Source organism: Bidens hawaiensis, unplaced genomic scaffold (assembly GCF_021521415.1).
Source record: "Bidens hawaiensis isolate Kalapana, Puna unplaced genomic scaffold, B.hawaiensis_p1.1 tig00028303_1, whole genome shotgun sequence".
NCBI classification, from domain to species: Eukaryota; Viridiplantae; Streptophyta; class Magnoliopsida; order Asterales; family Asteraceae; genus Bidens; species Bidens hawaiensis.
The window spans coordinates 217,851-234,521 of NW_027494620.1; the positions used below are offsets into that span (position 1 = coordinate 217,851).

Genomic DNA, 16,671 nt, shown 5'->3' on the forward strand with positions numbered 1-16,671 from the left:
GTGGGATTTCGAAGTGTTAGATGCTCATAACATATAGAAATGTTGATGACTAGAACATAACAAACGACTTTTGAGAAAAGAATGAGATGGGAGGTTTTTAATGTTACTTTTAATTACGGGAAAAATGAAAAGTGTGTCATGTGGTGCTTAGGCAGGACGGCAGGTGGAACGATCAATGGTGGTTGCTCGGGAAAGGGTGTTACACGTTGATTGTACTTTTATAGTTTGATATTTCTAATCTTTATTTAAAGATGTAGACAAATGAAATTTCTTGGCAAAGAGGGACGTAGCATAAATAGATATTTGGATGTTTTTTTTATTTATTTTTATTTACTTTTTTTTTATCTTGGAGGTAAAGTAGAAAGCCGGTCTGGTGAAAAAAGAGTGTGTACAACAAAAAATATTCGTTAAAAGAAATTGTACAATGAATAAAATGGTTAATATTTTAACATAAATTAATAACATTTTGATAATAGTTTATCATTGTAAAGTATTGAGTACACTTTAATTATATAAAATATAAGTTATAACAATGATAGGCCATAACCAAATAAATAGTAATTGAAAATAACTAATATATCATTTGTTAAGAAACTTGTAACATATCTTAAATATATATAAACGAAATCTTTAAAAACAATAAAGAAATAACTAGAAGTTCTTTACCACAAAAACAATGGTCGGTTCTTTGTGTTACATCTCAAAATGTATCATCATGTGATACACTATAACCTAATACAAGTCTTCAAATGCAGATAAAACAAATATGTCATCATGTGATGCACTATATCATATCCAACGCGCAATACACATGATACAAGTCGTCAAATTTATCAGAAAAACCGAAAATGATATCAACTCCAAACTGTTAAGGGTTGTAAACCTTTTTCTTCTCTCCAAAATGTATGCTACATTTAGAATGGGCCATGTAACCTAAATTAATTCCTTCTCGAAACTCACATGCATATTTAAAATCACGGTAAATAGTCAAATAATTTGAGCCACGCGAATGGTATTTCTATACGAATTGAGTTATTCATCATTTATTACACTCCTCTTTCAACAATAACTTTTTAAGTGGGGCTTCGACTTTATAGTACACTTTTATAATTTTGTTTTAAAGTATTATTGTTTATATAACTTTTGAAGATAACTTTTTTGAAGACGATTTTTTTTAACTGTAAATTTGGATCACTGACGAGCTACTAATTCATTCCATCATCTTCATTTTATTGTCATAAGGAAACCCATATATAGATAAGTAAACACTATATGTCAACTTGAATCCCTTATTTTTTCGTCTTAAATGGGACTTAACTAAAAACATCTCCCCTTATTAAATTGAATTATTTGAATGTTTTCAAAAGATTTAAAACCAGGTTTGCTTCCTCTTTTTAAAAAAATAAACATTGATTAAACCCTTAAAAAACTCTAGGGTGTTCGATGTTGTAAGATCTAATCCATCTAGTGATGTTACACTGAGTTTAAACACAAGATTATAACACATGAGTGAGATTCGTCGTCAAATAAAAGAAAACAATCCAAGGCTAAAGTTCGGATCACCCAACCAGAGATGACTCTGTCCTTTGCTATTAAAATTAAAAAGAAAAAAAATGAATTTCTAATTTCCATTTAAAATATGGTTTAGTTTTAATCAAGTGAATTGTAATATGGAATAAAAGTCGTTCATAACAAATAATATGCATATAAATATATAAAAACAAAGTTCTATATTTATTTTCAAATTTGACTATAAATTTTATTGAAGCTTAGTCTTGTAATGTTTTTGTCTTGAAAAATAATTTTAGGCGTTTATATATCCTAACACATAACGGGTATATTTGTTAAAACTAGCTGATAGCTGTAGCTGATGGCTGTAACTTGACGGAGTAGCTGGAGCTTGGGCATAACTAAAAAGAATAGTAGTCATTGTATTTATTTTGAAAAGTTATTTATATAAATTAAATTACTAGAAGCTTTAAGTTTTTACTCTTTACCTAAAAGCTTTAAGCTCCTTGAATCAAATAAGGCTTAATTGAATATGAGTTTTTTTTATGAATGATGTGTTTGGGATTCCTTATTTATGTGAAAAATGACTTCCTTTTAAAAGATCTTATTAACTTACTAAAAATATTTTTTAAAAAAATGTTTGGATTAGCTTATGTGTTGAAGAAAACCAAAATGACTAAAAAATACACTCTTTTTTAAAAGAAGTGTAATGAGTTCTGAGGGTTAGAAGGGTGTAATAGGTAAATCAAACACATTAAGTTAATAAGTTAGAGATTCCTAACTTCTCAAAACCTCTTTATTTTGCCTTGCCCATAAGTTAAAACCCATAAGGCCTTATGGTTTGCCAAACACCTTGTACACCTTATTAACTTTTCAAAAAATTTATAAGTTAATGAAAATAAGGAATCCCAAACACCCCCGAAATAAAGTTTTTTTTTTATTTTCAAATTTCAAGATAATTTTATTGAAGCATAGTTTTACAAGTATTTTCTGTCTAGTTGCATATGGAATAAGTTTAGGCGTTTATTCATCCTCGAACACGCTATAACACGCTATGTAAAATTTAAAGATCCTTCTTAATGTGGATCATTTTAATCACCCCCACCAAGTAGCCAACAAAACTGAAAAGTGAAAACAAATACCACATAAGCCCAACCCCCTTGGTCCAAAGCCTCACAACCAATAAACGTTGCATATTCCTTGCTACATTTTTTACCAAATGGACCAAAATAGCACATTACACTATTACAGTGACAAAGCCCCTTATATTATTATAGAGGGGTGAAGAGGCACGACCGCACAAGCGACCCCATAGTAACTGCGCTTAAATTGAAGGCGCATCAAGAGACATTAAGGCGTTTTTGCTATAAAAAAAAGTAGATAGTGATGATGTGGTGAAAAACGCTCCTTATTAAGGCATTAAAACTTATTTTATTTTTCGTTTACATTACTTTAATTAAATAAAAATGGTTCAACCAAAGTCGTAACTTGACCATTTGAGTCGATTTATTTTCACAACGCCATAATTTGTCGGTTTAAGCTGACCCAACCTAACAAGTCTATTCAGAAAGACCCAACTGAAGTTGTCATAATCGAGTCTAGTCGGTATATAAACAACTCAAGTACATATATGTGCAACGCATATACAAAAGGTAACCGCACACAAATACATATAAAAACTTATTCGTATACATGTACGATTAAAAGCACACATATACATATCTATGTATATAACCAAAGCACGATAAAAACCTATGCACATACGATCATCGATACGATTATACAAACATACACATGTCATTGACCACATATGCATACAAAAATAAACCTAAAAAAAAACACAAGTTTAAAACATTAACCTAACAAACTAAATAACCTAGTTAACTACCTATTCAAGAGTTTATACCACAATCCTAGGCACAAGCTTTATGTCTTGCAAAAAATATTTCAATCTCCGGTGACCAGAAATACCCGTCTTTTGGTGGGTCCCTCTGTCTACCGCCATAGGCTGACCACCGCTTCTTCTTTGGTGGCGGTGGACACACCGTAGGCACCGATGGAATACGGCAACCGTCGTGTTTTGGTGTCACACAACTGTCTTCTGACACCTTTGTTGTCATTTCACCGTCGTAGTAGACACCGTCCATTATGATATGATGTTATATTTTGCCACTTAATATTTGAGGTGGAGATAATGATGATATATATATACGGTGAGATGTTGAGAGGATAATGGATAAATATTGAGTTTGGATTTAAAATTTTATTAGTTAATCTATTAAAGGTATTAATCTGGTATATAATTTTAAATGATGTAATTAATGTTAAATAATGATTGAACTTTATTGTGATATTTTTGAATTTTAAATGATGCAATACGGTTTAATAAATAGGAGGGTAATTGTATTTTTTTCTTTAACAACCAACTAAGTAACGTTGTGTATTTCGTACGCGGCCCTCATTGGTTAAAGGTAGCCCGAGCCGGCCACGAGTCTGGACAGACGGAGCCCCTAGCGGTCCCCTTATTGAGGGATTCACCGGATAAAACCCGACCCCCACCCCCGCCAAATGGCACGACAGCGAGGAGCCGGTAAAACCGGGTGAGATCAGGACTCCAACCCTGGCAAGCCAGGGTCATCCCTCATATCTCTCATATAAATTGGTGATAGTGAGGTTTGAACCCCGTACCTCTCATTAATAAAGTGAGTGCTCTACCATTGACACATATAATTTATAGGAGGGTAATTGTATAATAGGTGGAATTAGGTTCATCATGTATGTATATTTTTTTGTTATTTTGCAAATGCATTAATAAATATATTGTAATTAAACAAAGATAATAATGACTTTATTAACGAATCAGTAGTAGACAGTGGGACACGAGGTTTACATGGACACGATTTCAAATAGAGAACTTTAAGACACAATAAACACTTGTACATCTATCATGTATGAAAACGTTGTATAGCTATTTATATACAGTATTTGAAAACATAGATATAAATGCTTATAGGACTTTCGTTTGTTATTTACTTGAAATCTATCTATCATGTATTAAATTTTACTTCAATTAAAATTGAAATTTCTCACATTTATATTCTAGTAATAACTAGTTTAATGATATGCACAACATTAATGGTAATTATTTAAATAATCACAAATTCATAAGTAGATCGTGAGGCAATCTTCAAGTAAATTAAAGGCTTTGATAATTAAATTACCGATAAGTAATTTTCTAGTTTCCAAATTATATGAAGGTGACTGAGGCGGATCTACTTGGGCATGAAATGGTTCAACTTTGGTCGAATTATACATCTGATATGTTCGTACTTATCCAAAAAAATAAAATACTATGAATAAACCTATTTGATTATATTTAAATAACTACACAATTTTAATTAAAGATAATTAGTCACTAACATACTTAAACCCGACTACTTTGCAATGTCATGAGCACCTTATAACTTTTGCAAATTTTTTTCTAAAATTCTCTTGAAGTTAAGTTAAGTTAAGTATATATAAAAAAAACATTATATTATTGTAAGTTATAGTTTACAATAGCTAAAAATTTAACAAAATTTTACATATTTCTTGTAGAAGTGGTAATTTCTCAACCGTATTACTTAAAAGTTAAAACCGTACTTGATTCCACCTTTAACTCCACTTATAACTGTAACCTTTTTAGATCATCCTCTATGGTGAGGGGCATCGAAGCCCCTCCCCACTGCCACGTCAGCGCCACGTAAGCACCGGGGGCATCGAAGCCTCAACCAATAATGCCCACTGTGGTTTAATGCCCATTGGCGTCCCTATATATATATATATATATATATATATATACACACTAGTTTGATCATCCCGTGTTACGGGAGTTTATTTAAGTTTTTGTTTATAATCGTTTTGCTATTTTATGTTGATTTATTTTATTTTTTAACGTTGTTTGTTTTAATTTAATACATATATATTAGTTTGTTATTATATATTTTTGCGTTTTGGTATTTTCAATTGAGATGTGTAGATTTTAGATTTTTAACGAACAAAAATACATAAACACGAACATGTTGATTTTTTAAATGAACAAACATGAACACAAATATTTGTCTAATGGAAAATGGGTGTTGATGTAGTTGACGATGACGGGTAGTATCGGAAGTTAACCGGCGATAGAGATGATAGACCAGCAATGGAGAACATGTAAAGAAAATAAATTAAATTAGGGTTTGAGGATGAAAGTATTTACCAATAAATAAGATCTTATAACCCATTTGAGAGCCGGGTTTGATAAGACCCATAACCCGTGGAAATTATTCTTTTATGATTAAGGGGTTATTTCACAAATAAATTAGATGTTATAACTCGATTAAGGGTTATCCGGGTTTGGTGAGACCCATGACCCGCAAAAATTATTGTTTGATTATGAAAGAGTTTCACAAGTAAATGAGATGTTATAACTCATTTAAAGACTATCTGGGTTTGGTAAGACCTATACCCATGATTTCGAGTCAAATGCATGAGAAGCACTCATTTAAAAATCAAGCAATCTGGTGGCTCTAGAGAATGGGGGGACAACCTGAGAGCGACACGTAGGATTTCATGGTAGGCAATTATATATAGGTTGGGTGAGCAAAGGCGTCCAGCGTTGTGAAGACCCTACCCATCGTGCCAGACCTTCCGCGCTCCCCTCCCGGCGGTGTTTCGCGCCCACCGTGCCCATAGCGGAGGGTCTTATAAGTAACAATCTAACGACCTGCATTTTACCCGAATTTATTAGTAAGGAGAATGATGGTTAAAAAAAACAATTGCTCATAGGTTACTTCATTTAATAAATTTCAAAACATTATATCATGTAGCTATCCCTTTCAAATTTCTATAATCATATTTAATCTTAAATCAACTTTTAATGTAGCAAAGTAAGAATACTAATTTTATCAACCCTAAAGTGTATAATTTAGAAAGAGTAAACATAGATTATTATATTTATCATTTACGATTTATATATTATGAATTTGATTAATGACTTCTTATATGTGTCCCTAGTGTGGTGAATGGTGACACGTGTGTGTGCACGTGTTGGTGATGAGATGAATTACCACTGGGTGTAAACTCGTGGAGCTTTTACAACATCCCCACCTTTTTACTTTATGTCTGGGGATGAATACAAAAATTAATGGATAATATTAATTAGTTTATTCAATAAAAAAACGCCACTTTTTTTACGGCCAATTTAAATTACTGATGGGTCCTAAACTATCCGATCATCTCTATTCCATTCTTAGAAGAAAAACTTAATTTGAATTACTGGCGGGTCATTGACTCACCCGACCATCTCTATTCATTCTTAGGAGAAAACTCACTTATAGCCTTATAGGTGAGAAAACCACTAACATTGAGTCCCTTATTTTTTTTCTAGTCTTATGTGAGACTTGAACTAGAAATTATAACCAGTTGAACTAAAAATCATTAATGATAAAAAGCCACTTTAAGTATATGATACGTTGTTTGTATGAGTGTATCTATTCCCGGTAATTTTTTTAAAAATTTTTAAAAGTTAGTAAGATCAAACGTGATGGGAATACTTCAAACGCTAAATATTTGAGACAGGTAATACCCGGTAGGGGACGAGTTTTGAGAATACCTTTGAAATTTTTTTATAGATTTGGGACGGGTATGGAATCAACAATATCCCCGATTACCTGATAATGTATCCATCTTTAACTGATTATATATCCAGAGTGACCTGACATAACTTTTTTTTTGTTTATTTATTTTTATATATAATTAGCAATACTTTTCCCAAGACATTTTTTCCGAAATCCTGGGATTACCCCACGTTTTCGATGATGGCCTTTCTGATGTGAAGTATGCCTTCAAATTCAAAAAATAAAAGCCGATGGTCCAAATGTTCACTTTAACATTTTCACATATTTTTATGCTCCAAATGTTCGTTAGATTTAAAAAAATAACTTATGCATATCACTCAGTTCACTTTAACATGTTCACATATTTATGCAGACTCAACATTTTACTCTTCAAATTTAAAAAATAAAATTATACACCTTTTTATTTATTCAAAACATCACTTTATGGAGCAACCAAAACTCATTGGCAAACCGAACTTAAGAGAACACCACTGATATGGAGCTACAAAGAAGTGGTGTTGCAAAATGCTTGGATCCATGTTTCCGGAGACTTGGACCCTGTGAACCAATGAATGTTGGGTTTTTCGTGATATGCACAAGTGAAATGAGAAGTTAAAAGCTGATAGAATTGAGAATATTGGTTTATGTTTTTTTTTTTACTCTAATGAACAAGTCTTGTTTAATATTTCTTGGTGATTAAGATTAAAGTATTTGGTATACATATGAACTCAATAATCAGATAAGACAATTTTTTTAGGAGAGAACCAAAATATATTCACTCTGAAATCAAAATATTGTATGCTACCAAATGAGTTCTTTAATGTATGTTCAACCATTTAAACGATTCTGTTGAAACATTACAATTGTTTGAAAGCTATGGTAACCCAGTAGAAACTTTATCATAGAACCACCATTGCTCTTAGTTAGTATTAAGCATTGTTATCACTAATTACACTTACCACTTAAGTTATTGTTGTTAAGTATTAGCATACTACTGAGATCAAACTTGTCACTGTTTAGTACTTATATACTAATAAGAATTAACTTGTCATCTTCCTTGCAACTTTTCATATATTATGCACATTCGAAGCAACTCCCAGCCGATCCCTGCCACCAATGGAGCGACGTTGCAAATCGATAGGTGAGAGGCATCGTCATAACTGAAGCAAAACCCAACATGTTAGGCCCAATCATATAAGGTAATGTGTTTCCGCCCAAGTTAAGGCTTACCCGTTAGGATTAAACCCGATAACACCTATTAATTGGAATCTCATCTACAAGTTTACAATCATAAGGTGGTAGTTCTTCATTCCGCCTTACTTGAACATCAAGTGTCCACCAGGCTGCAACCCTAAGGACCGTACGAGTTTCTCGTATTTGCAGCTTGCATCATAACCAGGAAGAAGAAATGGACACCACAAAGACACCAAGATTAACCGGAGTCAACGTCTTCTTACACAACTAATTAGGTCCTTGTTAACAGTGATTTCTTTTAGCATCAATTGGATAGTTAGGTTTTGGTTGATAACAAGAATATTACCTTTTGACATACAAATGAGAATAAATCAATGATGATTAGGTTTTCTTAGTATGTAGCATTATCTAAGATAGTTAACATAACTTATTAATAACATAAACGATTATAAATTGACAAAAAGATAACATCTTTTAAGAAACTAAGAGAACAAAGCACAAAAGTTATTGATCTATAAACACATAAATTTGTGAGAAAGCAAACATTCAATACACAAACAATAAAAATGACGAAGCCGTGATAATTAGTTTTTTAAGTCCCCGCTGTCTTAATTTCATATCTTAATCCATCTTTATCATGTTAGCGGCGTAGTTTGATGCTCGTTTGCCTTCTTTTTCGGTTCAAAAAAATTCACTTGAATCAAATAAAAGGAAAAAAAACACATTTAGAGGAAAAATAAATAACAGTTAGTGAATTTGATTAAAATGGTTCAAACCGTCAAAACCAAACCCGTTAAGCAGCATTACCGACAAAACTGGCCGATTCAGTTTGTTGTTTTCTAGAAGGATAGTTAACGTATCTATTCAGAATTTTCGTCAAAACAATGTCAGTATCAATGGTCTCCACTGGTGTTTAATCACATATCATATGTAACTCTAGTTGAACTATTAGAAATGCATCTTTTCACTATTTTTTGCTTTCAACTTGTGAATTTGTTTTGCCAAATATCTAGAATTTGAGCATTAAATAGCTTAGGGTGTGGAAAACTCGATGGTTCTCGGTCTAGGGTATATAAAGATTTTGTTACCGCAAATGTCTCTTCATCCGATTGGGTTCTGGTCCAAAACTAAGATTTCACATTTTTACTTAAATGGGACGACAATATTTAAGCCTGCAAGTTTGTTAATCCGGTCCAAAACCGGGTTTTAACTTTTTCATTCTAATGAAATGATACCATCTAGACAAAGAATCAGTAGCCCGAAAGTGTGTCCGGACGATATGTCTTTGGTCTCACCTGTAAATAGCTTATGGTTCAGTAATAGCATGCAAAATCGTAAGACCCTTCCAGCCCCTAAAGGTGTGTAAAAAATAATAATAAACTAATTGCAAATCGAGATTAGTCACACACACAAAACTTCAGTTACAAGTAACAAACATCCTAGTACATTAGCATGGTACTTACTATAAACAGCCCATTAACATATCACAAAGCATGATTCATGACTGACAAGTAGCTCACACATTTGGTACTTCTATATGTCATCCTTCTTATCCTAAAAGAATCTTCCAGGGTAACCAGTTGTTATCTAACAGAAAATCAACCCATTAGGTAAATGTCAAATCAAGTTCGGGCCAGAAACAATGATATTTAATACAGGAAATAACGGGTAAAGGAAAAAGCATAAGCGTTTAGTCCCTTTGTTAATTCATACCGCAACTATAATATTAAAATACTCATCTGAATATTTAGAGAACACTTCAGAACACTCTCAACCCGTTCCGTCTTTAATCAATTAATGAAAGTGAATTGCGAACCACTTGACCCAAAATTATCGTTGACTACTAATATTTAGACATGACCTCAAACCACCACTAACCACCTCCTGTTTTCTCTTGCTCAACCATTTCTCGATGGTTGTGGGAGAGAGAGAATACTGGAGGTCGGTTACTAATAGACATTTTGACTTAGCATTGTGACATTGTCATCTACTTGGATCACGGCATAGTGATCCAGTTTCATAATTGTTCAACGTTGAGTCACCTAATTTTCATGTTGTTCCATGTTGTGAATTTTTTCACAACTTATAAAACTATGTGGCGTATATGAAACAGTATGAAACATACATTTATTATTTAATACTCTTTCCACTAAAAAACAATGATATGTAAGCAGGATTAAAACAAAGTAACGGTTTCCAAAAACATTTTTTTTAAAGTCACTAAATAGAAACAAGTTTCATACTACTTGGCTATACTTAGCTCAACAAAATGGGAAAAACTTCACAATGGTGTGACCTAAATGGAACAGTGATGAAACTTGGTTACAAATTTAGTGATCTTATTCTTAACATTTTAGACGGTTAACAAGACAAATAGAGGTACTGATTAGAAAGATGAATACCTTTTGTCAAGTTCCAAAACATCCACACAAGAGAGCTCCATGAAATATATAACTAATCCCACAAGCTTCCATGTCAAATACCAACGCACGATCCTTAAACCGGTTCCCAACACGCACTGGCACGCAAAATCCGACCCTTCCATCCTTGTAACACCCACTTACCATCCTCATCAAACACAAAATCTTTATGATACCCCGCTTTCACCTTAGCCCTCAGTTTTGACACAAGCTCCCGATTCAAGGGTTTGACTCTAAACCCGGCCTGTGACAGTCTCGCCTGCCACTGCTTGTAGGTCTCGGGCCTCTCAACCCGCTCACCACCTTCACATGCGATCACATTCATCGCCTCACGCCCACAGAACTCCTTCTCAAAATTTAAGCGTTGCTCGTCTGCACGGTCCAAAGTCGCATCAAACATATCGAACATAGACGAGAAATGAAACAACGCTTCCTTGAAACGCGTAACAAAAAAGGGCGAGCTGTACGACCCATTGACCACAGTTTGAACAAAGATATCGGGTCGCATATTTCTAATCAGTTTCAAAACACCGTCACGTGGACTATCCACCATAACCGAGTCATCAAGCAGGTTTTTAAACCGTATTAGCGTGTTCACCGCAAGACACTCATTTCTCTGTAGTTTTAATTCTTCAACTTTAATTGTCTCCCAGTTTTGAGTTGCAATCGAGTTATACTCAAACGGGACATTATACTTTGCACAAAAGTTAGCCAATCGCCGGCCCGTTTCCTCAACCCCTTCAGCGGGTCGAAAACCGGGCTTTGGAAACTCGATTCCGGTAATCCTTAACTTAGGTGGGCCACCGGGTCTCTCTGAAAGATGCTTAATAAGAACAGGCCATTGGAAACCATATGCGATACCAAAATCTACAATATGAAGAGTCGAAGAACTTGAAGCTGCATCGTATATCATTTTATTAGCAAAAAACATGGCTATCTTTTTAAACGGACAGGCGGAAAGATAAACACGGTAAGCCTCTAACTTTTCAGCAGCTGATATCGCCATTACACTTTTACTAGCATAGAGCTGAGAGCCAGTGCCAGCTAAGCGGGCCTCGAGCCCAGTAGCAAAGATATGAGCTAGCCTTTGTGGTGCATCGCCTGTTGGAGACGCGTGTTGTCTAATTTGTTTTAACTGTTCGTTTGCTTTAAAACGGTCATCAACGGCAACCGACTGTGCACAATTGACCAGTAGGGTTCTAACATCCATTAGCTCACCCGAATTACCTCCCCATGAACGAGTGATCCATCCGGCACTGTAACCGAATGATTGACCGTTTTTTGGAGCTCTTTTGGTTACATGTTTAGGTGGTTCTTCAGAAACAGACATTGATGGACCACCAGGGTCAGTGCAGAGGACAACATTACTAAAAATTTCAGATAACTCATCTTCTTCATCAACATAAACAGCCGACTGTTTACTACTTCTTTCTTCTTCATAACCATTATCTTCAATCTGGTAGTGCTTTCTACTCCTGTATGAGTTATCTGTCTCCACAATCTCCTCTTTGATAACAAAATCTGAGCTTGTATCATGTGAATTTGAAGGCAAGTTGTATTTATCCAAATCGATCACAATAGGCTTACTAGGAGGAAGAAACTTACTAGCTTCCTCAATCCCTTTATTGAATTGAATAATAGAATCAGTGTCACTGAATATGTTGTTTATCAGGGAGTCCAACGTGCCATCATTAGCAACACTAGTGGTGGAGATAAACAAAGACAATAAAGGGTATTCAAGTGAAGGAGTTTGTAAATTTAACGATTTGGACTCAAGTGAATCGCGCGAATCGCCACCGGACCAGTGAGAATCTGTGCTGGTGTTGCTGCCATTTGTGCTGCTATTCGTACTGTGCTCACTTAAACTACTGAAAAAGATTTCTTCAGGAGTTTCAACGTTTGATTGTAGTGTTGTAGAATGATGTTGATCGCCTAGGGCTTCATAAAACGATCTCTCGGTTGCTTGTAAAGCTAATGGATCAGGAAACATACTCTGTTTAGCTTCCATATCTTCATCAACAAGAATCTGGTTTATATATTTGAGTACACAGTCGCCAAACTCATCTGGAGAGTATGATTGTGATAAGCAAGAAGATAGATCTGACATGCAGGGACTAGATTTTGGTGCTGAATTAGGGATTTCTAGAAGACTGAGATCTAAATGTTCATCTCTGAATCTATATCCATTCGTAAGACCAGAAGATTGACTGAACACAGGCAAAATATTCTCATCATCCAAAGAGAATCCATTGAGGTAATCAGAATATTCATCATCTCCCGGATCCATAACCATCTAAGCTTTCAAAATAAGCTCAAAACAAAGCACGAAAACACCTGAATCAACAATAAACAATAAAATTTTATCTGTTAGTATCAGATAGTTCCAGATCAAAGTAATTAACACTTCATAACAGATCAGTACATACACAGACGAAAATAAATAACTGCGATCATCTTTTCACTTTCCACAAATTCAACAAATTAACTAGGTGCAACAGATACATAAAAGTTACCTAAAATCAAATCAAGCAATCAAGAAACAACTCAATCAACCAGAATAATCGAAAATTCATACGGAAACTACAATCGAGTGACCTAATTAGTTACGATCTGCAATAACAGAAACAAAATCTACAAATATAGCTCTAAATTATCAAAAATCAGAACCTAATTACTACAAATTCAGTAGATATATTGTTCATCACATAACTGAAAACGATTACAATCGATTGACCAAATTAGTTACGATCTGATACAACAGGAGCAAAATCAAAGTATAAAGCTCTAAATTATCAAACATCAAAACCTAATTACAGAAAATTCAGTAGAAATATTGCTTATTACATACTAATTAGTTATGATTTGGTACAATAGAAGCAAAAATGAAGGATATAACGCTAAATTATCAAAAATCAAAACCGAATAACTGCAAAATCAGCAAAAATATTGTTGACTAGTTAACTGAAAACGATTACAATCGATTGACCTAATTAGTTACGATCTGGTACAGCAGGCACAAAATCAAAGTATATAGCTCTAATATATCAAACATCAAAACCTAATTACAGAAAATTCAGTATAGATATCGTTAATTGCATACCTAATAACGATCACAACCGATTGACCTAATTAGTTACGATCTGGTCCAACAGAAGCAAAATCGAAGGATATAACTCTAACTTATCAAAAATTAAAACCTAATTACTTCATATTCAGTATTAAATTGCTGATTACATACTAATTAGTTACGATCTGGTAAAATAGGACAAAAAATCGGATATATATAGCTGTAAATCATCAAAATGAAAAATTAAAACCGAACAACTGGAAACTGAGTGAAGTAAATATATATGAAGTTGATTGATTACATACCTGAAACTGAAAGCAAGCAGTTGTTGTACGAAATCTGTAGACGATTGAATGAAGATTGAAGGCGGCAGTTGATGGTTTTACATTTAATAATAATAATAATAATAATAATAATAATAAAGCGAGGTTTGGTGTGGAAAGAAGAATAGAATAGCGGTTGCAGACAAGTTGACTGGGACTTATAGCCGGTTGCCGGTGCACGTGTTTAACCTTTTTGTATTTCGTTGACGGGTGTAACAGGAAACATGCGTTACTTACAACTTACAACTGTTTCTTTCGGTCACTAGTCCGAGAGGACCACTACCAAGTATATCAAGACTATGTGTAGTAGTGAGGTGCTATAGAAATAGAACTATTTTCGACACATGCCGTTGTGTCAGCAGAATGGTGATTTCCATTTTAAGAGTGTAGTGTGTTATAGTCTCATCACATCATATATACATATACTAGTTTGAGGTCTGTGTATTACACGGGTAATTGATGAAAAATTTAAACTTTAACCACTAAGTGAAATACATTCAATAAATTGATCATATATTGTTAATACAATTACAATTAGCATTGAATTACATAAATTAGGTAACTAAAATTACACAAATATGTTACAAATAAGTAAAAACTTCCTTTTACACTACATTTGTGATTGTATTAGTAAGTATACATTGTTTATCAAAAATCAAAATCTTTAGTTCATGTCTGCTTGTAACTCTTAATAAGGTAACATATAGGTTTGTTTATAACTCTTGATATAGCCACGTATAGCTGTCCGTGCGACAAAAAAGATTTCCAAATACATACCAACTCTAGATAAATGATAATATATTCATGAAACTATTAAAAACATATTCATACACATAAAAACCAAACGGCTAAACCATCAAACCACATAAAAGAGCCGTGAACAAAGTCGTTTGAATCTAAAATCAGCTAAATTGAACAATTTGATTTGGTTTGAATGATTTGGTTAATTTCTTTTGTTTGTAATTGGTCCTTTGTATATACTTTTAACAAATCATAAACTAAAACCAACTTCAATAACATTCTGGAACACGCTTACAAAAGCTTTAAGTTGTTGGCAATTAGTTTACACCAATATTCTTTTACACACAATTGGATAATGCCTTCACAAAGGTGTTGTACACTTTCATATCAGTTTTTTCCGGGCATATTCAAGTACTTATCATGCATCTCAGAAACATTCTCACATGCTAGTTGACGTATTGCATATTTGCATTTATCTAATGACGTGAATTTCCTTTACTTTCGAGAATCCCAAGTTGTTTGAATATGGGAAGTTTCGGTCCATATCAATGACTAATTGTAAGAGCTATTTGTAGGAGACTTCTCTTCACATACCAAAACTTCTTATGAACATCTTATCACCAAAATATTGGATTATCAATGAATTAATCTTGTACAAGATGATTGTGTATAACTTCACGGTATATTTATACAAGAGCTCTAAAATTAGATGACTTATATGCGTACAAGATTTATTTTAATATAAATTGTAATATAGTCGATCCATTTTTTTTAATAAAACTTTTTTCAACAAACTAGTCGTTCATCGGCTAGTTTAACATTATAACTCCATTTCACACCACATGTGCTTTGAGATGGCACCCCGCGAGATCAATTTCTTAAATTTGTGATATTAAAGGTGTGGGGGGGCGGTCAATGTTTCCGCCAAACTTGCAAGTTGCCTCACCCGGCTCCCATCCCGTTCCGTTCCATATTTATTCGACACCAGGCGCTCTGTTTACGTGACTAAAATTATAATTCATTGTTTTGAAACAGAAGTTTACATTAATATCGTGGAAGAAACGTATCTCCATGTATGCTTTCACTAAAGACAACATTATTTATTAATAAAAATTAAAGAAAGGTAAGATATGCAACTTGTAACCGGCTATTGCCGGTGACTTATCCATCAAGTCATTTGATTGGGAGAACAAGCCACTATCGAGCACCTCCAGCCAATCAATAGACTCGTACTACCGGACAGGCAAATCGCAATCTTCGTATTGCTCAAAACAGTATGCACGCTTTTATCTAAGAAAACACAATATAATAGTCAAAGTGAGTAAAAGTCCAAGATAAAATCGAGTGTTCAAACCAACGTGTCTGCTAAAAAATGAAAAATCCACCACCGAAAGCATCATAATCCATCGATAATCAATCTTTACTGGACGTAAGTGAGCGGTAACATAAGCAGGCCGTCTTCGAGATTTCAAATATCATATACAAATACTAAACGTCAGGGCCTTATATATAATGTCTTTTCAAATATAGACGATAGTTGTAATAATAAATAAATAAGACGAAGATATTGTAGCCATAACTAAATACAAAACAAAGATGAATCGAGAAACTATGCCAACATTTCTTCGAAGCATTCTTCACGATACTAAATATAAACAAGCCATATTTTGGATTCATTATTTGGACAACTTGATAGTCATTATTATTGGACCTTGTTATATTTTTATTATTAGATTTACAACTTATAGCTTTATTATTTATTTGTTTATGTAGGTGTG

General features: G+C 33.6%; 1 pseudogene across 2 annotated transcripts; it reads right to left on the reverse strand.

The window, feature by feature from the left end:
• Positions 1–9,716: 9,716 nt before the first annotated feature.
• LOC143576803 (scarecrow-like protein 14 pseudogene) lies at positions 9,717–14,239 on the reverse strand (annotated as a pseudogene). 2 transcript variants are annotated; one of them, XR_013142999.1, is made up of 3 exons: positions 14,142–14,239; positions 10,745–13,096; positions 9,717–9,929 (listed from the first exon to the last, which is right to left on the reverse strand). The product of XR_013142999.1 is annotated as a scarecrow-like protein 14 pseudogene, transcript variant X1 (transcript). The 2 variants fall into 2 exon arrangements; XR_013143000.1 differs by lacking the exon at positions 9,717–9,929 and having other exon boundaries at positions 10,644–13,096.
• Between the last annotated feature and the right edge of the window lie 2,432 nt (positions 14,240–16,671).